We start from the raw sequence: 24368 nt of genomic DNA on the forward strand, positions 1-24368 counted from the left end.
TAAAATGTACTAGATGTTAGGCTGTGAAGTGTTGCTGGGGAAATGCTGGCTTGATATGAAAATAGGCTATTATATGAAATTACTGCTTATTTTAAATAATTAGGGAGACAATCGCTAATGCCAGGTTAATTCAAAAACAATTAATTGAGACACCAAGAAGAATTTATGTTCCGTATTTATTAAAGTATAATACACGCCTCTAACGAGAACTGTCAATATTGATATTGGGCTGAGCAGACGTTAGAATTTCATTTTTCCATTCCTGACTAATGATGGCTTTTTCTCTCCCTGTATATAATTGCTATTTTTTCACCTTGAGCTGTTACATGTGTGGTGAGTCGAATAGGTTGCGTGTAGACTTGGGAAGGTAAATAGCACAGATGCTAAGGCTGACAGGTAACACTGGACTCTAGTGCCTGCCCTGCGGTGGCCTTGTCTAGACTCCTTAGCCTCCATTTCCCGGTCTGTTGTGAGTATTAACTGAGGAAAGATGAGAAGAACTTGGTAGCCGCGTCTGGAATCGGTGTGAGGTTATCAGTGTTCGGCGACCCATTGTTATGCTGATCATTAGGGTTAGCAATATTATGTCACGTCACCATTGTTAATTGATGTAATTTAGATGTATTGCCTTCAGGAGTGTGAGCACATTATGGGCGTGACCCACAATTTTGAAAGCATGGTGTGTGCTGTCGTTTACACAGTTCTGAGATTTGAAAGTGTAGAACACATCCTCCTACAGCACTTCCCAGCTTATTTCTGGGGATGCAACACCCTTACTCATTGTGTTTACTTTCCTCACATGTGGAACATCTTGCTGAAGCCCCTTACGACACACAATTGCCTTCTCATGAGAGAGGCTCATGTCTGGTGTAAGAGACCCAGGACTTGAATTTCCTTAGGTGTGGTTCCCTCATCCACACTATGGGTTCACCAGGACCACTTGCACCATCAGGCTCTGGTGAGAATGAACTGAAAAAAAAAGATGTGAAGAACTTGACAGTTTGTGTCTGGAATTGGCCTAAACTCATTCATGGGGCCGAGAGAGGGGTTCTCCCTGCCTCCTCAGCTTTCTCAAGACATGACATGTAGAGAAAGGGACACTGTGTGTATGTCAGTCTGGGGTGAACCGATGAGGCTCCCTTGGCTGGGCACGCCTGGCTGGAGGGTGGTACTGGGATCAGTGACTCCTGTCTACACTGGTGACCCACTTGTCATTCTGCACTGGCATATCAGGTGCGTCGGCTCCTGGCATGAGCAGAGCCTGGTGCATCAGTGAAATGATGGTGAGTGATATAAGAACAACAGGCGTGCCTGTGTAGGAAGGCGGTATTTATTAATGCAAGCAACTGAACCCAAGTCTTTGGGAGGTAGGCAGACATGTGAGGCTATGCTGTCCCACTGACATATGGCTGTGGGGACTTTTAGACCTTTGTATATGGCACTGCTACTTTTACATGTGTGTCTATGCATGTGTCCACGTGTGTTATATGTAGTATGGAAACAGGTGACTATTTGCCAAATGAGAAGGGAGATTATATTTATTCAGAGTCCCCTTTAACAAGAGTGGCAGCCACTATCGTGAATTTGATAGAGATCCTCAGGGTCTGGTGTGGGAGAGCTTCGTAGCGACAAAGGGGAGCTTTGAACCTTGACTGTATGGAGGATGCTGCAGAATTAGCTAAAGATGAAGCCAATCTTGTTCTTGGCTTGCTGTGAATGTTTGGCTTTCTTTGGTCAGCCCTGAGCTGGAGATACAGATAGAAAAAAAGGAAAAGTTGGCAGTTACTAGCCAAATCCTGACTGTTGCAGCATGGGCCCGGGTTCTGTCTGACACGGTTTCTTTGTACATTCAGATGTGTGCGCCTTGTTTTTATCATCCAGGAAAGGCTATGTGTTTGCCTCTTAGACCTTCCGCCCAGTTGTCTCCAGAGCCAACTGTATTGTAAGGCCTTTTGGGCCTTTTGATTGTTGTGTTACCATGGAGTCATTTAATGGGAGACTGGCTGTGCGTAAGCGCTTGTGACCCTGAGTGGAGCAAAATAACTGCAACCGTGACCTTCAGGACAAAAATGGGAATAATTAATAGTCTCTGTAAGTTACTTCAGGACCAGAAACATCAATTGCTTAGCTGAGGCCAAGGGAATAAATTTCACAGGTCATAGGGATAAACTTTAGAAAGCGAAGTGTTTCTGTAAGACGGTGTTTATTCTTTTCTGTAGGCAGGGGATGATAGAACTGACCTCCCCGTGTGGCTGAGAGCAAAGCACTTGTCCACCCATGCTGAGGAGCTGAGGCTGACCTGGAGGCCTTCTGAAATGGGGGCAGCCATTAATACCTCCTGCCAGAGTTGGAGACATGTTTCTTAAAGACAGCTCTGTTTGTGAGGTTTCTGTCACTGAGGGTCCTCTGGTCGTTTACACGGTTAATCAAGGATGCTCTCACTGTGGAGCTCACATTCAGCCACAGCACTTCATAAAACAAGTCTCTCTGTGTCTTGAAATATCACTCCTAAAGTGCATGGCATGTCAGTCAGAGGGGATCGAGCTTCTCAGGACAAAAGCGGTGGCATCCACACTTGTGCAACTCTGTACCCACCTGTGTTCCTGAAGGGAACCCCAGTGGTTTCACCGCGTCACCAAGGTAGACTTAGATGGAGTCAGCGATTTGATTTTCATTGCTGGGTCTCTGGGGTGAGTAGATGTTTGTCCACATTGCTCCAGGAAAAGTTCATGCAGTATTCTTCTGGCCTGATACTTGTGATCTTGCCTAGTATCCTCAACCTCATAGCAACTCTCCTACTTCAACCTCCTAATGCTGGGGTCACAGGTGTGTGTCAAAACACCCCATTAGGGGAGCTGCATATGGTATAGGAGCCTCCTGTAATAGTTTACTATGTGTGTCTATAGCAGGAGAATGTAGCATTAGAGATGAAACCCTTGACCTATGGGCCTTCCAAATATCTATTCTTAGGAGGGTTGCTGGTGAGTACCTGGGAGAGTCGTCTGCGTGACTGTAAGGGATTATGGGAATATCTTTAGATGAGATAAAAGAGCCCACTGTTAACTTAGTAAATTTTAAAAAATGTTTAAAGTTGTTTTCCATGGCTCATTAGGTAAAGGTACCTGCTGCCAAGTCTGATGACCTGGGTTCAAGCCCTGAGAGCCACATGGAGAGGAAAAACTGGCTCTTGCAAGCCTTCCATGGACACAGCCCACTCCATGCACGGGCATGGCATATGCATGCATGTGTGTACTCATGAGCTCACATGTACACACACTGCATACATACACAATGTGGTACCATCTTTTAAAAAGCACAAAATGTTATTTTCTAATTATGAAACACAATTTAGAATTATGTTAATGAAGGTTTCGCTTTTTCCCCATTTGTGGTTTTTCCCCATTAATTATGGTCTGATCTATGCCTATTGGAGATGTTTGGGTATGGATTTTAGAACTCTTTAGGACTCTCTCTCTCTCTCTCTCTCTCTCTCTCTCTACTTATATATCTTATAGGTGTTTTTGTGGAGCAGAACTGTTGAAGATTTACATTTCATTGAGCTTGTGTTTAAATTGGTAAAGTCTAGTAACCCAGGCCTTATGCACTCAAAATAACCATTAATTTCTAGAAATAGAAGTTTTACCTACGTTTAGGAAATCCTTAATAATAGCTTTGCACTCGACTAAAATCTATGGTTTAAATCCTATAGTTTTCTCAATATCTGGCCCATGGATGGTATCCTGGTGAGGTGTGGGTGTGTGTGTGTGTGTGTGTGTGTGTGTGTGTGTGTGTGTGTGTGTGTGTGTTCATCAACTTGACACAAGCTAGGGTCGTTTGAAAAGATCAGTTGAGGAAATGCCCCACCAGATTCACCTGTGGGCAAACCCGTAGGGCACTTTGCTGAATAGTAATTGATGCGGGAGGACCAGTTCATTGTGTGGATGCCACCCTGGGCAGATGCTCCTGGACGGTCTGAGTCGAGCAAGCCAGGACGCAGTGCTTTCCTGTGGTCTCTGCTCCAGTTTCTGCTTCATACTGCTGCCTGCAGTTCCTACCCTAACTTCTCTTAGTGGTGGCCTTAAAAGCTGTAAAGGTGAAACAAACCCCTCTTCTCCAAGTTGCTTTCGGTGATGATGTCTTATCACAGCAACGGAAGGCCCGAGACTGACGGGATGGACCTTTGGGTAGCAGCCAGCATTTCAGGAGTGTAATAATGTTGACAGGGAGATGAGGGGGTTTGTACAAGGAAAAGAGGAAGGATAGAAGTCCACGAGGGGAGAGAGTAGAGGATATGGAAGGCAGAGAGGGCAGCGCACCAGGAAGCAACAGCAGGAAAAGGAAAAGGAGAATTTCCCGGAGAAATTAGTTTGCATTCAGATTCCCAAATTGTTTATTAGATGGGACCAATTAGGAAATCAATTTTAAATCGGAATTTTGTTTGGAGGTCTCTGTGTGTGAATAAAATTGGGCCCCACCGAGGTATGTTGCAAATAAACATTTTTCTTCTTGAAGCCAGATGGTTCCTATAGTGTCTGTGGAATGTAGCTTTGGTGAAATTATGTGGGAGCGGCTTAAGAATCGGGTTATAATGGAAGCATGCACAAGAAGCAGGGTCTCTCTCTTCTAGAGGAAGAGAAGAATTATACTTACGTAACCTGTGTGCGATGACCACAGTTGGTTGAGAAGGATGTCCTGTGTCTCACACCTCCAAACCTTTGGCTGGTTGTCTGCAAATGGCAATCGGACAGTCTTTGGCCTTCCTTTCTTCCTGCAGGAAAACCAGAGGGAACTGTCCTCTCTGGGTTAAAGCCAGTATCTTAGGATAAACATAGAAGATGGAAGGGAGAGAATATCTATTTTTTTATGACCCACATAAAGTTTCCCCATGTGAGTGCTAATTTGGTAAGAACCACATAACTCCCAAGTCTGTGATTCTGGGTTAAATAACATTTTCAACTGGTGTAGGGGTTATATCCTGTGGTTTTCTTTATGGGAAACAACACTTCGAGATTACACGGCACAGGATGAAGGCAAACAGAAGTATGAAAAGAAACGGGTTGATTTCTCCAAACAAATGGAGACTAATAACAAAGCCCAGCCCTAGGAAATAAAGAATATACAGCCAGGAGCTCCGTAGAAGAGTAGAATCAATTCACCGGCATGCGATTTACCATTTCACTGCAGGTTCGACACTCTGAACAGCAAGGCACAAGGGACCTCTTTGGGTATTACATGCCATTTAAGACTGAGCCCATAGCAACAAGACAGTGCAGACCATATCTCTGGGGATGAAGAAATTTCCAGGTCAACGGAAAGGAAACAAAGACTACCCAAAGGAAAACAAGCAGATGGTGTTTATACAGGACGTGCTGTAGAGAGAACCTACCGCCATCTTTGAGTTTGGCAGACTCAAGAGCAGACAGCACAATTAGAAGGTCTCAGGCTCACGGTTGGATTGGAGGTCAGACACTGTCGTGAAGGAGGAGGAGGTCAGCTAGCTCACTGGAAATGAGGCATCTTATATGATTGGTTTTAGGGGAGAGTAGAATATTTATTTGGAAGCAGAGGCAAAAATAAGGAAGTGGGTGGGCACTGACCAAATCCTGACTTCCCTGGGCATTTACTGTAGAGGTTATAGCCTGGCTCCCCACTCTGGTTGCTGTGGAGATATTGTGTTAGAGGTATTGGCTTTAGTTTCTCAATAAATACCAGTGAAAGCCTAATTTCTTGGTGGTTTTCACATCCTGTAGATTAACCCTGATGAGTGCTGTGTTTTGATTTTAGATTTTATCCCCTAGCAAAGAATCAGCAGCCATTTTGTAAACGACCAGATCACTAATATTTCTGGCTTTACAGGTCAGATAGGCTACTGCATAAAACTGGACATAGGCATCTGAAAGTGAATAGGAGTAAATGTGTTCCAATAAAACTCTATTATTAGCCCTGGGATTTGACTTAAACAGTTTGCATGTCATGAAATACTATTTTCTTTCACTAAAAATATCAAAAGTAATGCTGCCTCATCTTTGTCAGTGCACAAAATGGCACAACCTACTAGTGATCCAGTTGTAGAAGGCCCTGGGCATGTAGTAGAGCCATGTGGCCTCTGTGCTGTGCCAACATGCCAATGTAGCCATGAGCCACTTTGAGCCCAAAGAGTGCATCTGCTACAATCTGCTAGAGAACATTAACATTGTCCACGAGAGTAGAACTAGCCTCTGATTCTCTCAGAGGAGATCATGTTCCCTCTAGAGAAGGACACCTGAATGACCCAGCCAACCAGGAAATTGGGTGGGGAAAGACCTAACTGCATCTGCGCCCAGAGCAGGTGGCCATGGCCATGTATGATGAAATAGCCCAGATTGCTATGCTATAGTCCGTTAGCAGTGGGTTCCTCAATGTGGCCATCAAACATTCACTGTGACTATCTGACTGAGGCCCAGCGTGAAGTATGAGAAAGACCTGTTCCAGGCCAAAGACGTAAACCAGGAAGTGCACAATTTCTGGCATCTCTGGGTGCCAAGTGTGATGTGGGCCTCTGGAATCATTCGCCAGATTATTCTGGAAAACTATGCAAACCTTGGAGTTCTTCTGATTGCCAGTGACTCCCACACCCCAGTGATGATGGCCTGGGAGGCATTTGCATTGGGGTAGAGGATGCTGATGCCATGGATGTCATGACTGGGATACCCTGGGGACTGAAATGTCCAAAGGTGATGTGTATGAAGCTGATGGACTCCCTTTCTAGTTGGCCTCACCCAAAGATGTGATATTGAAAGCAGCAGGCATCTTCACAGGGCATAGGTGCTATTGTGGAATACCAAGGGCCTGAGGCCGACTTCATCTCCTGTACTGGCATGCCAACAATTGCCTTGAGGGTGCAGAAATTGGGCCACCATATCAGTGTTCCCATAGAACTACTGGGAGAAGTACTTGAGCAAGATAGGCCAAGCAGACATTGCCAATCTAGCTGAAGAATTTAAGGATTATTTAGTGCCTGGCCTTGGCTGTCAGAGTGATCAAGGGATTAAAATTAACCTCAGTGAGATAAAGCTGCGCCCAAATGGGCCCATTACCCTTGACTTGGTTCCCACGGTGGCAGAAATGGGCACTGTAGTGGAGAAGAAAGGCTGGCCCCTGAGCATCAGTCTGGGGTTGATTAGCAGCCGCATCACTTCAAGCTCTGGGGACATGGGAGAGTCAGCAGCTGTGACTAACAGGCACTGGCCTACAGACTCAAGTGCAAGTCCGAATGCACCGTCATGCCAGGCTCTGAGCAGATCCATGCCACCATTGAGCAGGATGGTGACATGTGAGAAGCGTCGTTTTGGGCAATACCTGTGGTCCTTACGTTGGCCAGTGGGATAGGAAAGACATTGAAGGGGGAGGAGAATATAATCATGACTTCCTACAACAGGAACTCCATAGGTTGCAATAGCATGAATCCCCAGAGATTGTCATGGCCCTGGCTGACATTAAGTTCAACCCAGAAATGGACTAACTTACAGGCGAGGATGGCAAGGATAGTGAGCCTAAGGTTGCAGATGCCGATGAGCTCCCCCATTGGACTTTGACTCAGATTGTGTGGTTCTGCCTGGGCAGTGCCCTTATCAGGGCGAAGGAGCTGCAGCAATAAGGAAGGTTCAGGCTGACCGTCCTGTCCCTCTCTGGACTCTGCCGGGTTTCAAGTACATGTCCATGTGCGCCAATAGACTGGGTCTGTCCAGCATAGCCTCCTGCTCTAAGATGATGACAAGGCTTGCTTCCTGCTCTCCCCCATCCTCAGCCCACTGAGTGATCCCCCATGGACGGCACTTAGGATTATGTCCCAGCCCCTGCCTTCCTTTTCAGTTTGGCTTGTCCTTGAGCAGCCCATGCTGTAGGGATATGTCTAGTCAAGTCTGTATGTCTGGCTTTAAGTGAAATGCATAGGACAGACTTTGTGCCTGTTTTAAGTGAAATGTTTAAGCAAAACCTTTGCTGTGTTTGGGTCAGTAGGGGCTAAGAAATTGTTTGGAGACTGTTTGAGCCTTGAAGAAATGTTGTCTCTCTAGAGAATCTGTACTTGGTGCTACAGGAGAACATGCAGCTGCACCAACCTTGCTCCTAAGACATTTCTGGCAAACCCGGAGTTCTTACTTTTGGCTATGGCTCGCCGTGGTCAAAAGGGACTGAGATTTGTGTGGGTTTCTGCTCTCATGGGCAGAAAGGGCAGGATAACTTTGGTAGCTGGAACTTTTCCTTGCCCCAATTAACCTTGTATAATATTTGAATAAAATAACTGGAGTGAGCTAGCTGCATGTCATTCTTTTTCAAGAAGGTTGAACCCCTCTTCTCCCTTGAAAAATGAAGGCTTAGCATCTTGGTGAGCTTCATACTCTACTGTGGTTCCTATGACCAGCATCAATTAATACCATGCAACTGTGTTTATTTTTGATGACAGCAGTCTCTCTAAAGGAAAAAAATTATTACAAGCATTTTTCAGCTTGGAGTCCACACACAAATGGGTAACATGTTAGATTTGGCCCATAGGATAGTTTTCCAGTTGCTGCTTTAGTGGGGGACTGCACATAGAGAGAGATTCTCCTGTGAGCAGTAGCCTAACATCAGCAGTAAGAGTAATGGCAGCTGGTACTTGACCAACCATTTAGGTCAAACTGGAGCTCAGATATTGTTTTAAGCTCTTTGTGTAAATTATCTTCCTTCCTATCCTGGTAACCCCGTGTAATAGGTACCATTATCATCCCCACTGCGCAGATGAGGAAATAAGCCCTAAGAGGCACTTTATGAGAGCAGGGATCCCAGCAGTCTTCCTCCAGAGTCCCTGGCGGCATCATTAGTCTCATTTGGGTCATTAAACACAACCCCATCAGCACCCAGACTGCAGTGGCTGAAGCTCACCCAGTGAGGAAGGCTGCAGCTAGCATGCTCACCTCCCCGTACTAATTTTGGCTACAAAGGCAACATCATAGAGCTTATTATGAAAATCTGGGGACCAATGGATAAGCTTAGGAAAGAGAAAAGATGAATGTTTCCAGGCACAGTTCATCTCTCTTTTAGCAGTTAGGTGCTTGCATCCCCTGGTTTTCCCCGGTATTTTATGTACATGCTGTTTATATTTTTAACACTTTTACTGAGATATAATTTACATGTAATATGACTCAGCTTAATGGGTTTTGGTATACACTATTCATTTTTTAAAAATCTGTTATTTAAAAATCTTAACTGAGCTATTTAATAATGTTACTCATATAATTATAATGCTATAATTATATTTGTACCAGATTTGCCACCATTTAAAACATTTTTTAATCACCCCATGGAAATTTATAGCCTTTTAGTTAATAGCTTTCTATTCTTTTCTCCTCCCTTCAGTCCCTGGTAACTGCTATGAATTTGAACATTCCAGGCATTCCATAAGAGTAGAATCATACAGAACTTGTTCTTTTTTCTCCAGTCTATTTGCTTGATTTAAGATGTGCACACCACTCTCCAGTCTATAGTATATTCTGAGGCTGTTTCTGCATAGGAAAACCCTGGGAAGTGGAGGTGGGTCACTTTTCTGTTTGTTTTAAGACAGGGCTTCTTCATGTAGCCCTAGCTGTCCTGGACTTGCTTTGTAGACCAGGCTGGCCTTGAACTCACATAGATCCACCTGACTCTGAGTGCTGGGATCAAAGGTATGTGCAACCATGTCAGGTCAGTGGGCCAACTTTTCTAAGCCATGCTTAAGCATTTAGATTTTATTGCGTAGGCAGCAAGAGTAGTAAACTTTCACCCCACCCCGCCCTTCCCTTCTTCCCTCCTCCTGACCACTCACACCACTGCTCCCTTCTCTTCCTTCCCTGCTTTTGATTTTTCTCTTCTCTCTCCCCATTTCCTCTTTCCTTTCCAGTAGGAGATAGGGTGTTCAGTGTGGATCTTAACGTACAGGGAACTTTCCTGAGTCTTCTAGATAGCTGGGCTTTAAAGCTCTTCCTGTGCTAATGGGATGATGTCTGCCTGCCTGCCTGCCTGCCCTCCTCCCTCCCTCCCTCCCTCCCTCCCTCCCTCCCTCCCTCCCTCCCTCCCTCCCTCCTTCCCTCCCTCCCTGGTATGTGTAACATTCACAGAGTTTTAGGGAAAAACTTGGCTGGCTCATGGGAGTAATTCTGAGGCTAACAAGACAAGTGTGCTCTTACTGCAGGTCTAACTGTTCCCTGGGCTGTACTTTGGCTTCCATGCCGCTCATATGTTACTTGTGATGCATCTTTTAATGAAAAGTTCACAGAATTCTCCCTGGGAGCGCGATCCTCATAGTTACAGAGATGTCAGCACGTAATTCAGGTATAGACTAGTAAACTCTTTAAGTCAGGATAAATGGTGGAGTACTTTATCTAGTTGACAAGTACGATGGACTGGATGTTAATTGTATGCCATGCTTCGTAACTTACATAATTGTCATGGTGATGCTCAACTTAATGTCTGAGAGAAGTGCCTCTTATTAGACAAAAAGTGTGAGATGTTGGGAAACGGTTCTAATGCGTTGTCTTGATTCAGCTCCCAAAAGCCACGCTTTTGGATGCCGAGGGCCCCTGTGCCCAGCAGGCTTCGACTGGTAATGAAGAACTGCTGTACAGCCAATGGCTGTGACAGATGGAAGATGGCAGTGGGCGTGGGCAAGGGACTGAGGGAGAAGAAGAGAGAACGGCCAAGGCCGGGGTGGTGAGCAAAGAGATGAGAATTAAAGTCCCACTCACATGTAAGAATCCGGGGAAGCAGCCCCAGGGGTCCTTGCCTGGGTCTTGGGCCAAAGAAAAAAGTAAATATATTTAGAAAATGTTAATTCAGGAATACCAGAGGGGAGCATGTGCTAGCCTCGGGGAGGTTTAGAAGTGCCCAACCATTGAGCTAGTTAGGCATATTAAAAATTAAGTTGGGGTGTGTGTGTGTGTGTGTGTGTGTGTGTGTGTGTGTGTCTGTATGTGTGTGACTACACTAGGAGTTGGTTCTCTATTTCCACCACGGGAGTCACAGAATCAAACTTAGGTCATCAGGCTTGATGACAAATGCCTTTGCCTACAGAATGGTTTTGCAAGCCACACTTCTTTTTACAGTTCCTTTTGTTTCCATTTATATATCATTTATATTTACAGGTAACCACCTCATATAGGCTAGAGAGCAACTTGTGGGATGAGTTATCTTCGTCCAGCTCATTATCAGGTTTGGCAGCCTGACATCTAGCCAGGTCGTTCTTAGTGTTTTACCCTGGATTCTGTTCACCTCAAATGCCTATTAGATTTACTGTTTCTTCTTCTTCTTCTTCTTCTTCTTCTTCTTCTTCTTCTTCTTCTTCTTCTTCTTCTTCTTCTTCTTCTTCTTCTTCTTCTTCTTCTCCTTCTCCTTCTCCTTCTCCTTCTCCTTCTCCTCCTCCTCCTCCTCCTCCTCCTCCTTCTCCTTCTCCTTCTTCCTCCTCCTCCTCTCCCTCCTCCTCCTTTCCCTCCTCCTCCTCCTTCTCCTTCTCCTTCTCCTTCTTCCTCCTCCTCCTCCTCTCCCTCCTCCTCCTTTCCCTCCTCCTCCTCCTCTCCCTCCTCCTCCTCTTCCTCCTTCTTCTTCACCTCCCCCCTCCTCCTCCCCCTCATCTTCTCCCTTGTCCTCATGGTGGGGGGGTTACTCTAATTTTCATATCTTTTAGCTGTGTTCTTGAAGCAAATTATCAAGCCCTGAGCATCTTTATGTAGATTCAGTTGGTCTCTCTTAGAGACCTTGAGCTGACCTTTCTTTCACCTTCGAAGCCTTTTCTCATTTCTTTTACTGGCTCAGAGAGCATGCTTGTGTTCAGCTGGGTGTCCTAAATGTTGATGGTTCTAAGGCGCTGTTTTGAGAGTGAGCGATGTTGGGCCTCTTTCAAGCAGGCATCATCTTTTCTTTCACATGCTTCAGGTTTGAGTTGTTACCCCTGTCTGTTTGGACGTCCTCACCCCGCCCACATGCTTCTCAGACCGTCTGGCAGATCTTCTGATCTTGCTTTAGCCTGTCCTGGGGCATCGGCTACCTCTATAGTTTCTTCAGCCCATACTTTGCCGGTAGATCCCCGGCACTCTCCATAGCAGGCTTGATGATGCTTCCCCCAATCAGCTCCATGCTCTCTGAAGGCCTGATCTAATTCTCTCATGCTTCAGCTGTATACAGCCCACCTTCCTCCCTCAGCTCGGGAGGATCTTTCCTATCCTCAATCGTCCATCTGCCCATTTCCCTCTTTCTTGCCCATTTTATCCCTGAGTTTGCATTTACAATTTACACGGCCTCTTTTGTGACCCACTTTCTCCCACACCTTCCCATTTGGTACTTCTACCACATTGATGTCAGCTTTGGAGAATACGGCTTCCCACTTTATCACTGTGGCTCCTGCCTCCCTTTCCCATGAAGCTGTATGTTCCTTGAGAGATGGGCAAACCCTAGTCTTTAGGTACAAGATCCCACTACCGTCATAGAACTTGGAGATGTGATGGCGATGATTAAAAAGACTTGTTACCATAAGAGTAGGTTTCAAATTCAAACTTATTTATTTACCAGCTCTTTGGGCTCGAACAAGTCATTTTCCCCTATAAGTTCTTGGTCTGTGAAGTAGAAGTGAGAACATATACTTTGCCAGTTGGTTCCAGATATTAAACTGCATTGAACAGTTAATAGAGCTTCCTAGAGTTAATGGAGCAGCAGTGCAGTGCACATGATCAGGTAGTTCTGGTACTTGATTATTTCCCCTGAAACCCTAGTCTCCTAAGTATTTGTCTGAATATCGCCTTTTCCCCCCATTTTCTTTTCTGAACTGTATATTCTTGGCATGGGCAGGAAGCCTTGATGTAGGAAGGTTTGGTGTAGGAGGGTGACAAAAAGTCTAAAGGAGGAAAGGAAATTGAGAAACTGCCTTCGTTGGGCAGTGAAGCTCTAATTTTAACTCGGCAGTTGTTCTGTGATAGACTCCTCTGTCTGGCTCCGGGCACCAGTCCTGGCAATGAAATGGTGGAGGTTTTAAGCAAATAAACCAGATTTTGCAGGTGTGTACACTTTTGCAAATTCATGCACCCGTGTTGAGGTAAATCTCTACCAAATAAGTTAGCCACTTGTCAAAATGTCACCTTAGAGCATTCGCTGCTTCTAGTAACTTTATTTTTCAACTTTCTGTTGAGCTCTTCATTCAGAGCCAAATGGTTTTTAGCATCAGCTTAAGGGTAACAGATTAACGTTAATAACAATTGATAACAATGGTACTTATAATACTCAATAGGTATGGAGTCTCTATAAGGAGTCAGTCATACTGAATATTATTTCACTGTCATGGCAAAGTCAGGGAACAAATGCCATCCTTCTCTATTGCCAAGGAAATCAGGGCATGGAGGACTTGCCCATATCCATTTACTGGGTGGGAACATTGACAGACGAAATAAAGAGTCCGATTTGAAGTAGCACAGTCTAGGCTACTAAAATAAGGTGCATTGCATTGGTTTGCTCGGTGTAGTTGCCCTTTGGAACCTAAGTTCCACATGGCCGACCTGATAGTTGCAATGGCTGCACTATGCTGACTGCACTTAATGTACAAGCTACAAGAAAATCATGCTTTTCTTCTATCCAGTACCTCGTGCCAGGAAAGCAACATTGTAGGTAATTCCTATAAGCTGTGTGACAGTGCCTGTCTTACCTTACGATGATTGTTTGCGAGTGTAAAGAATCTCCTTGCAAGTAAAACAACAGACAAGAGCCCAGTTATTCCACTGTGCTTCGTCTATTACTATAACATGTCAGAGAAGGGGAGGCTGAGGGATGGATGCTATTGGGTGGAACTCTTTAGAAATACCATTTTCTTTAATCAAGAACCTGTACCACCATCAGGTTTGTTCTAGGGAGGAACTTGAAGATTAGAGAGGTTCAAGTTCACGCCAACATCACACCAAATACCTGGCACCAAACTTCATCCACGCGATGCTAATTCAGAGGGAGAACAGTATCTATTCTGTGGTCAGGACCTACTGCCCTTTCTGCTTTTCTGTATAGTCTGCAGCAGAGTTTACCTTTATCCATTTATTTTAAAAATTGGGGCCGGGATCGTAGGGGAGGGGAAATGTGTAAACGGTGTACTGTTAGTTGATCCGTTGGTGTCTCTAAATATAATCATGTATGTGTGCAACAGGGGCTGTAAGTGGATGGGGCTCTGAAAAGGGATTCCCTTGATGTTTGCAGTATTTATTTAGATTTTTTAAAAAAATTACCTTATGTTAGAGTGGTCATTCATCTCATAGAATCTAGTGTCTCATCAGAGCTAACTTTGGAGCATGAAATGAGACCTTCACAAATGACCTTGGTCTTTACATAGTTGAAGTAGTTTTGCCGCCTGCGTAAAGCAGTGGGTGACTACTCTGTACACATGCAGGTCGGCCTGTGGGACCTGCATTGGCAGGCCAGAAGCTGCCATGGTCCCATCAGTATCTCCTGTGGACACACAGGAATTGCAAGGAATCCACAACATCATTTTGGGTGTTGTTATTGTAGGGTGAAGGTTTGAGGTGTCCAGAAAGCAGTTACTAACAGATCCCCAAAAAGGTGCTGCTATTGTGGGTGGCTCAAAAAAGTGGCACATGGTGACTAGAAGACTTCCAGGTCTTTAGAGACCTCTGATCTTTATAAAAAAAAAATAGATGTTAACCTTTAACATGAGGAGTTGTGGCAGGGAGAGTTGAGGGCTTGCTACAGAGAATTCAAGGCCTGAAAAAATATTTACTCTTCAATTATTTATAGAAGAGTTTGTTGACCTCTTATTTAAATGGTGTCCAAACTCTGCTATCAGTATGGGTTTGAGCTCTGCTGTTTGTTATCTGTGTTCTTGAGCAAGTTACTTTTCGTTTCTGAGGTTTGTTTTTCTCATTCTTAAAGGTAAATTGCCTAGCATCGAAAAAGTCAAGCTAAGTACAGACCTATAATCCCAGTTATTTGGATGCTGGGGCAGGAGAACCACAATGCCCATCTAGGCTACAATGTAGGTTTAGAATAGTCTTGAAACTCAGTGCGACCTTGCCATGAAATGCATAGAGTGAAAAGAAGAGCTGGTAATGTGAGAGCCTTATTCCTACCATTTTAAAGGAAGTAAATGAACCTAAATCAGATCAATGCTGAGTATCATTCTAGGAGTATCATAGGAGCTCAATGAACAGCTATCTTGACACTCACTGTTTAAAGGAAAACATGGCACCAAGGAGGAAGTGAAGCTTGGTTTTATCTCGGTAAGATTCTGATGTCTGGGCTAAGGAGTCTGGTGTGAGCGAATGGATGAAGGACATAGGCAGATCCTAACCACATACATATCGGTTTGAACTCTAGACCAAGTCTAGCCAAGGACTCAGTCTACCCGTATCAGCTCACTGTGGATCCAGGCTCAGATGAAGTTTACCACAGGCTGTTACATAATGCCCAGGTATGTACTTAGACTGCTGTCTGGGATGTGTTCATGTCAGCCTAGAATATGATATTGAAAAATTAGATCAAGTGTTTCAAAAACAACTTTCTGCCCATTCTAAATGTGACTGTTGGTGATTTGGGGCTTCCCTGCTGCTCCCATTCTGTCATGCCCTCATTAGAAGTAATCTGTGGCTGATCGTCCAGGACAGCCATTGTACTTCACAAGAGTTCTGATTTGGTCCTTTGAGGGGCAGGAACCAGCAGGAGCTAATGGCCTTGGTTGGACTGTGCAGCTGTCTGGTTCACTGGGATACCATGCATAGCCTGACTAATTGGGGGCAATCAAGGTGCTCCTGAGGAATTTCTGAGAGCATGTGGTCCTGTCCAGTCTGATTCATCAGCTCCCCATGGAAAGTGCAGTGCAGAAGCAGACTGAACAATTTGGAGTCTTCTCAGAAGTGTAGGTGGGGCCCAAAAGTTTTAAGTTATTTTGGGCTCCAATGGATTTGTTTTTGTTTACATGAGAGGGAAAGAGGAGCCAGACTGTACCCTGAGACTGGGTGATGGGGGAGTCGAAATACACAACTTGACATTTCCCTACTTGGCAAAGTATTCATTGGAATGGTGGATCATTTGGCACACCATTTAGAGAATAGATTTAAGTCTTTGTACAGGGGAAAATGAAATGATAGGTCCGTCTCCTTCCTAGACTCACACTGTGTTCTTTCGTTAACATACTTATAACTCCTACTCGTGCTAATAAAATGGTCAAGGGTTTGTTTGCTCAGCAGTGCATCGACTAGCTTTAGACCAGTGTTCCTTTTCCTCACAATGATGGGCAATTTTAAAAGAAGAATCAGTTCTGGTGGCATCCATCTGCATGTCCTTGCCTTCTGTACAGTTCAAGAGGAATTGTTAACATAAGAAAACAAACACCTCCCAGTCCTTGGCATTTGATGCTGTGTCTGCTCATTGCTTATTGTTCCATTACACAGTTCTCTAAACCAGAGATTTATTTCACAACGTAAAGATTCAGGCACCAAGGACTGCTAGCTGGGGCTGTGGTAGAAGTCCTCACTTTGCAAAGAGGATACAAAATTGCTGAACAAATAGCTCTTTTTGTTAGAGGAGGGTTAGGGTCTTCTGTGGCTCACCCTGGTCTTGAACTTGCAGTGATCCTCCTGCCTCAGCCTCTTGGGTTCTGGAGTTATAGGTGGTGTCTGCTATGCCCAGCTTTGATAAATAGCGTCTAGAAGAAAAGCCTACTATGTATTTGTCATGATTTTTAATATACAGTGCATCTCTCAGTTTTTCCTAATGCTTGAAATTTCAGTGCTTATAGAGAAAATGACAAGGATAGCATGAGATTCCTCATCTTGGAGGGCAAGGACAGATTCAAGATAAAGCAGGTGGGGAATTTGTAATGCTGTGCAACACTCCAGATCAACACTGTTGATGCTTGGTGCTGTGGGGGTTGTTCTGAGCATCCAGAGAGATACAGCCACATCTTTGACCTTTGTATTTGCATACCATCCCAAGCTGTGACAGACAGACAGACAGGTAGGCAGGCAGGCAGACAGACAGACAGACAAAAAGAAACAAGCCAAAATTATGTTGCCCATACTTACTGGAACATGGTCAAACCCCCAGTGGCCAGCCTCTTAAAGAAAACTACATCCACCTACATCCCTGCCAGAAGCCATCAATTGTAGAGAGATAGACTTCAACATGTTATCACTGGTGGTAACACAGCCCACAGAGACCAACACAGACCCTGCTGCAGTAGGACCATGGACCCAATCATGTTCTTTGGCAGCAGCATGGACCTGAACCATCACCATGGCTTCAGGTGGCAGGGTAGGCTACTCACTCAATCGGGACTGTTAAGCACGTAGACAGTGAGATAGTAAACACGTATTTAAATATTTACATTTTATTTATTTTATGTATCTGTGTATTTTCCCTGTATGTACCGGAAGAGACTAGAAGGAGGGCATCAGATCTCCCAGACCTAGAGCTACAGTTGGTCGTGAGCCACCATGTGGGTGCTAGGAATTGAACCTGAGTCTTTTGGAAGAGTAGCCAGTGCTCTTAACCACTGAGCCCTCCATCTCTCTAGTCTCAAAGTATATTGTTTTATGCTGCTAAATTTGTGGTATACTTTTATATAATAATGAATAATGCATAGGTACTAGGGACTTACAGTAGGCAAAAGTACTCACAAGTCAACATGTTTGTCTGAACTTGACCTTCGTCTTGTCCTGTGTCCTTTCTTTGGGAATATTTCTAACATACCAACTACAACCAACCACATGTTTGGGACTATCCTGGTTTTCTTTTCTTTTCTTTTTCTTTTTCCTTTTCTTTAACCTGTATCCAAACTGGTTTTCAATTCCAATTGAAATTGGAATGTTTTTCTTCTCTCCTAGCTTGGTTCTCTCCTTTTATTCTTCCTATATTGGCTTTAGTGTAGACTTTATGATTCCTATCCTGGACAGTTTCAGGGATCTTTTTACATATTTCTTTCCTCTAGTCTAACTTAACCTCTTTCAAATGTGTTATCCACGCTGCACCCAGATTTTACAAAGATTTCTTACAGCATGCCCCCCTCTTCCGTCTTCCTTTCATCATCTTCTTCTTCAGGACTCAGGTCACCTCAGGAAGCCTTCCTCAGTCCCACCCCCAGTTGAGAGCTCAGAGTCCCTGAGAAGTATTCCATGAAGAGGCATGTTCATTGGCTTGGTGCTTCTCTGTCGTTTCCCAGTTGCTTGCGACCTTCTTCAGACGGTCATCATGTCTGGTTCCCCACAGTCTCTCTGGCTTCTGCTGTCAGCTAGAGTAGCAGTTTGGCAAACATTTGTTGTATGCGTGCATGTGTGCATGTGTGCATGTGTGTGTGAATGAACGGGCACACATACCAGAGCTAAATGCATCTGAGTGCTGGTTCTCCAGGCAAACTGCTCTAGCAAACCTCCCCAGAATAGTTCTCCTGCCTCCTGGGTGTGAGCTTCCTTCCTGTTCACACCTGACACTTCAAGTGTGATTCTGTAGAATCTGGAGGAGATCATGCACTAAGCTGTCTCATTTTCTGGGTTGTTTGGCTCTTTCTCTCTTTTCTCTGTTTCCCTTTCCTTCTCCACAACCCCTTTCCCTCCCTCCAGTGGTGCCCGAGCTGTGCCACAGTTATAGGTAAACTTTCCAGGACTGTAGTCTATGAATGTAATTTTGTTAGACTATGAACTTTTCCTCTAGCACATCTTTGAAATAAATTTTTTTAGGTTTCTTTTATGTGCACTCTGTGCACGCTTGATGCCCATGCCCTTAGAGGTCAGAAGAGGGCATTGGTTCCTGGAACTAAAGTTAAGGATAGTTGTGAAGCACCTTGTGGCCTCTGGGAGCAGAACATGAATCTTCTGCATGATCAACACGTATCCTTAGCTGCTGAGCATCTCTCCAGCCCTCTCTGTGCTGAACTTACTGTAGGCATTGCTGCCTCAGACCGTGAAAGAAAGAGAAAGAACAGTGCAGTTGTTTCACCCTCTGCTTCTTGTCTTTCTCGTCCTCTGATGTTCTGGTGATTTTTTTCTTTGAGATGAGGGCAGATATTTGGTCTGTCGAAATAACCCCTAAGTTTTAACTTCTATCATGAAAATTTTTTTTTTCTTATTCTTTTTAATGAATGCTTCAAAGAACTGCTGCTTCTCCACACATTGGATAGGACACATCAGGCCTGCTCATGCTATTATGACAAATACTGTGTGTGTACTTAGTGCTTTAAATAACAAATAAACTAAACAATTAGTTTATCATAGCCCTGGAGGCTGGGGAGGCTGGACCAGTGTGTTGGCAGATCCGGTGTCTCATGAGGAACTCCTGTCCTGGTTAGCTTTTCAGACAGAAACCAGGACCACCTGGACAGAGGGAACTTCAATTGTAAAACTGCCTCCATCAGACTGACCTGTAGGAACTTCCTACGGGCAGTGCCTCTCCTGAGCAGGTGCTCCTTGGTATAAGAAAGCAAGCTGAGCAAATCAGGAGGAGAAAGCCAGTAAGGTGCAATTTTCCATGCCTCTGTGTGACTTCCTGACTCCAGATTCCTGTCTTGAGTTCTGGCCTTGGCTTCCTTCAGCCATGAGCTGTGATCAGGATGTGTTAACCAAATAAATCCTTTCCTTCTCAAGTTGGCTTTGGTCATAGTGTTTGTCACAGCAATCGAAAGTAAATTTGGATGTTTCCCTGAGTTTCAGAGGACTGCTACCTCAACCATGTGTAAAGTAAAGGGAGTGCCCATTGGCTTTCAGTTAACATCTGGTGATTCCAGAGCCAGCATCTCCTCTGTAAGAGTGTTAATCCTGCATGGCAGCTCCAGTGTCACCCCTGACTCCTCAAGGACAGTACCTCCATATGCCATCACACTTGGAGTTAGGGTTTCAGCATATGAATGGCGAGGGAATCACAAAATTCAATTCTGACATGGAGCCCGCAACAGCTATGCATTCCTGTCTAAAAGAAAAAGTCTCCATGGAATTACACAGAGAGCCTGCACCACTAGCTTAGATTTCACACTAGTCATTGCTTTCATAGAGCAATGATGGATTCAAGGTGCAGCATTGTCTACCCTGCGTCTTGACAAAGTGTAATTCACTTTGGTTTTCTTTGTTTCTTTCTCTCCTTCCCAGTCAGGCATGCAGTTAAGTTGTTCTGGAATACAGCTCTTCCCTCTCTTTGGGCCTGGATTTTATAAACTTGTGTAGCCTCTCCTGTAAAGCTGATTAATGTCTATTTTGTAGGGAGGGCTGCCCGGGAGGTTGATAAGACAAAATGGAAAAGCACTGCAGTGGACTTGCATGCCCGCACCCACCATGACCATCAACTCTCCCTCTAAAATCACGAGAACCATCCTAAGTTTGAAGCTTTGGGCTGTTCCCATTGGTTCTTTATTTAGTTGAGTATGCAACCTGTTTCTGCCTTTCCTGTGTTTCTCCATTCCTGCATTTTCTGGCTTTTCACAACTTAGCACTCAGAACACGCTGGCAAAGGAACTCAACCCTGTGTACATGGCTGTGCCCCACAGCAGGCAGATCTGTCACTGGGGCTGTTGGGCAGTCAACACATTTGTTCTGATGCTAATAAAGTGTGGCTGGGAGATGCAGTTACACTTTGAAAGGCATAGGGGCTTTTTTTTTGTTCATATCTGGTAATTATAGGGCCAATCTATCTTGCTGTAGCAGACTGGGTAATTGCATAAGGGGGATAGGGTAGGGCAAGTGGGTGTGTCTGCTCTCTCAAAGGATGCCTCCCCTGTTTCTGAACCTTAGGTGTTGGCGAGATGAGCAGAGGGTAATTTGCTACCATACCAGGCCCTAATTTCATTGTCACCCATTCGGTGTGTACACCAGGCCTATCCTATTTATGTCACTGGAGCCCCAGAACAAACTGTCCTGTAAATATTGCTTTAAAAACTAACGTGCTACTTACACTTTCTTCGAAAATAAACTTTGAGAGCTCAGCCCTAGAGAGCTATTTTCTTCCATTAAAATTTTTAAGAGTGAAACCCCAGAGTTCTGGAGACTTTAGATCTAGCAGCATCTCCTGTCAGTCAGGTCTTTCCTCCCCTGCTTGCTGTTATTGGTAGCTTCAAAAGTGGTAGGAGCCTAGCGAGGCTCAGGAAGCTGAGGCAGGAGTGTCTGGAGGAGGAAGTGGCGTTTAAAGCCAACAGGGGCTACAGTGAAAACCTGTCTCCAAGACACAAATAATAGGCAAGGAAAAAGCACCCTGCTTCTTTTGTTTTCCTGTGAACGTTTAATAGCTGTCTATTAAATCTTGGCTCAAACAATGGGCTGCACCAATGCATTTTGGGCTGTCAGCGTATACCCATGGGACAGTCTGGCTAACCTTTCTGCTCAGCCTCAGTTTCTCTTGGACCTGAGGTGAAAACAGCTGCAGTCTTGCAACCCAAACACCACAGGGCCAAGATGCCTGGGTCTGGCTGTGCTCTCTGGTTCCTTGGTGGGCATTTATTCCCCAGAGGAGCTAACTCTGGCTTAAAGGGAGGTGCAGGATCTCTTCTGAGCCTGGCCCCACCTACTGAAAGTAGCTATGATCACCCCTGCACCAGGTACACTGGGTTAATTTTTTAAAATGGTGGCTTCTGTGAGGAACAAACAGAACAAAGGCACAGTTCAGAAAGCGAAGGGACCAAGAGGAAGCTAAAAGAGGGAATTTGGTGATGACTCCCAACTGCCACCCCGTGTGTGTGTGTGTGTGTGTGTGTGTGTGTGTGTGTTGTGTGGTATGTGTGTGTGTGTGTGTGTGGTGTGTGTGTGTGTGTGTGGTGTAGTGTGGTGTGTGGTATGTGTGTGTGTATGTGTGTGTGTGGTGTGTGGTATGTGTGTGTGTGTGGTGTGTGGTATGTGTGTGTGTGTGTTGTGTGGTATGTGTGTGTGTGTGTGTGTGTGTTGTGTGGTATGTGTGTGTGTGTGTGTGTGGTGTGTGTGTGTGTGGTGTAGTGTGGTGTGTGGTATGTGTGTGTATGTGTGTGTGTGTGGTGTGTGGTATGTGTGTGTGTGTGATGTAGTGTGGTGTGTGTGTGTGTGTGTATGTGTGTGTGGTATGTGTGTGTGGTATGTGTGTGTGGTATGTGTGTGTGGTATGTGTGTGTGGTATGTGTGTGTGTGTGGTGTGTGGTGTGTGTGTGTGTTTGATTTTGTGTGTGTCTCGTGGACATGTGTATACACATGCATGTGTTGGCCAAATGTCAACTTTGTATGTTATATTGTTCCTTGGGAATGGGAATTTTTTTTCTGTATTTTTGTTGTTGTTGTTGTCTTTTAGATAGGGTTGGCCACTGGGGCTGGTCAACTATGCCGGTCTGGCTGAGCAGCAAGCCACAGCTATCTACCTGTCTGTGTGTCATGCCTGGAGTTTTTACACTTGTTCTGGGGATTCAGGCTTCCTGGCAATCCTTTACAATATGAGCCACCTCCTCAGCCTCCACAGAGTAAGGTTTGACGTTTATTCCATGCAAGGAGACTGTCGTTTATAAATTATATATTACATATTTCAAGAGTAAATGTTAATGTTATCGCAAGAGGATCCAGTGAGTAAAGCGGTAGGCATGTCACTCGGCTTATTTAGTCAGTGAGGAGGTCAGTAATGCAGAAGGTTGCTGTACTACTTAGTGATTTACAGTTATCACTGACAGCAAGGGCCAGAGGCACGGGGACTTCGCTGTGAGATTTCATTTGCTAGAAATGTCAGGGAAGCTACACCCATGATGTCACAGAAACATGGCCGCCTAAGTAAGACCTGGACAAGGATGATATCAATAGATATGCTAATATGGAAGGAGAAATCTCATCGGGCCTTAACCTTAGATAAAGAGCTACATTCAACTGAGGAATGCTGAGAGCAGGAGAGGTCTCCCCAGCGAAGAGCCATCAAATTGATTATCCGGTACTCAAGTGGTCAGCCCTGAAGCCATATACACACCAGTAACATTATATGGACTGAGCAGGTTTGTCTATATAGTTACCAATACATATATGCATGCATCAACAATTAAACAAATAGAGCCCAGTGCGGTGCTGTGTGCGTGTGTGCATGTGTGTGCACGTGTGTGCATGCACACGTGCATAGGAAGGGTTGAAGGGAGAAACAGGAGGGCTAAAGTGATGTAATTATATTCTAATTTCCAAAGATAACACACAGTCACCCCACACACATGCATACACTAGTTATTTAACAGAACAAATGCTTGTCTGTCCAGCTAGACTATACAGCTGCTACCTCCCTTCTTTTAGCAGTCTGTTTCCGGGGGCTCCCATCGGGGAGATAGATGTCCAATAAAAGCTGTTGAAAATGGTTGAATGCATGCCAGCCTATTCAGACGTTGCTGTTTTCAAAGAATGAAAACTGTTTTCTGTGGGTGTAGACAGTGATGCTGGTGGCCTGAGAGAGGTGAGCACATGGATGAGCATCTTCTGCCTCCATCGGCTCAGCCACCAGGAACATGACACAGTGAAATGGGACACAGCGGGTGGGTACCCATCATGGTGGAAAGAGTGACCTGCTATTGCAGCGGAATCCATGACGTTCCACCAGTGGGAATAACAACAGAAGCTCAGGAGAGGGGCAAAGTGAAATCTATTTCCATAGTAACCATATCTACAAACACGCTCAGGAATGTTGGTGTCAGAGTCCACCGTTTATTAAAGGATGGCATGTTTCGCTTGTCACTTTGTCACTCACTGAGGTTTAAGTGCTGGGTTGGGGTGCAGAGCTTCCCCTGACTTTTCTGAGAGATGCTGCAGGTATTAATTGGAGACAGAGTTTCAGGGGACTTGGTTACTGTGACTGAGGGCTTCATGGTCCATAGAGCACATGAAGACACCATGCTACCAGACTCTCTGAATGGGAGGGGAGGGTTTGCCAGGGCAATGGAGGCCCAGTGTACTCCAGAGTCAAAAGCCGCATGAAGCCAGCTTAGCCTGGTCCATAGACAGTTTCAGATGCCTTGGGTCCTTTTCTTGCATTTGTTTTCTTGGCTTTTCTTTTCTTTCTTTATGTTTCCCACTTTATCCAGGAGATATGAGCAATGAAACCCTGTTTATTTTGCAAATGTAAAAGGATATTTTGCTTAATGTGGTATTTAAAATACCCATCTGTGTCTCTCTGTCTGTTTACTCTGATAAGTCCTAGGAACACAGGCCTGTCTGGGTGAGGAGCTAGAGATCATGAGTTGTGTTCTCAGGGGACAAAGAAATGTAAATTTCAAAAGAAAGGCTTATTGAAAGAAGCAATCCTTTCTTTGTTGCTGTGGTTGAAATCTCTGGTCTAGTGTTATACCATGGATTCTGTATGCAAACAACAGAATCTGCTGAGCTAAAGAGGATGCAAGATTTTATGATGGAAAGAAATCTATGATAAAAATATCCGAA

The 24368-nt window shown here is 44.7% G+C and overlaps 1 protein-coding gene, 1 long non-coding RNA gene and 1 pseudogene across 33 annotated transcripts in view; 2 read left to right on the plus strand and 1 right to left on the minus strand.

Moving 5' to 3' along the window:
* Erc2 (ELKS/RAB6-interacting/CAST family member 2) overlaps positions 1-24368 on the plus strand; it is an 860860-nt gene that overhangs the window by 87762 nt on the left and 748730 nt on the right. The window lies entirely within an intron of this gene.
* LOC108348452 (uncharacterized) overlaps positions 1-24368 on the minus strand; it is a 54442-nt gene that overhangs the window by 16919 nt on the left and 13155 nt on the right. The window contains exons 3-4 of one of the 4 annotated variants that reach the window (XR_010058541.1): positions 4651-4727; positions 1512-1745 (exon numbers count right to left, since the gene is read on the minus strand). This is a non-coding gene — a long non-coding RNA (uncharacterized LOC108348452). Of the gene's footprint in view, positions 1-1511; positions 1746-4650; positions 4769-24368 lie in introns of those variants that run through there. The other 3 variants (XR_001841702.3, XR_010058543.1, XR_005494741.2) reach the window with 3 other exon arrangements.
* Positions 1656-10021, plus strand: Aco2-ps1 (aconitase 2, pseudogene 1; annotated as a pseudogene).

The sequence above is a fragment of the Rattus norvegicus genome, chromosome 16, assembly GCF_036323735.1.
Source record: "Rattus norvegicus strain BN/NHsdMcwi chromosome 16, GRCr8, whole genome shotgun sequence".
Lineage (NCBI taxonomy): Eukaryota > Metazoa > Chordata > Mammalia > Rodentia > Muridae > Rattus > Rattus norvegicus.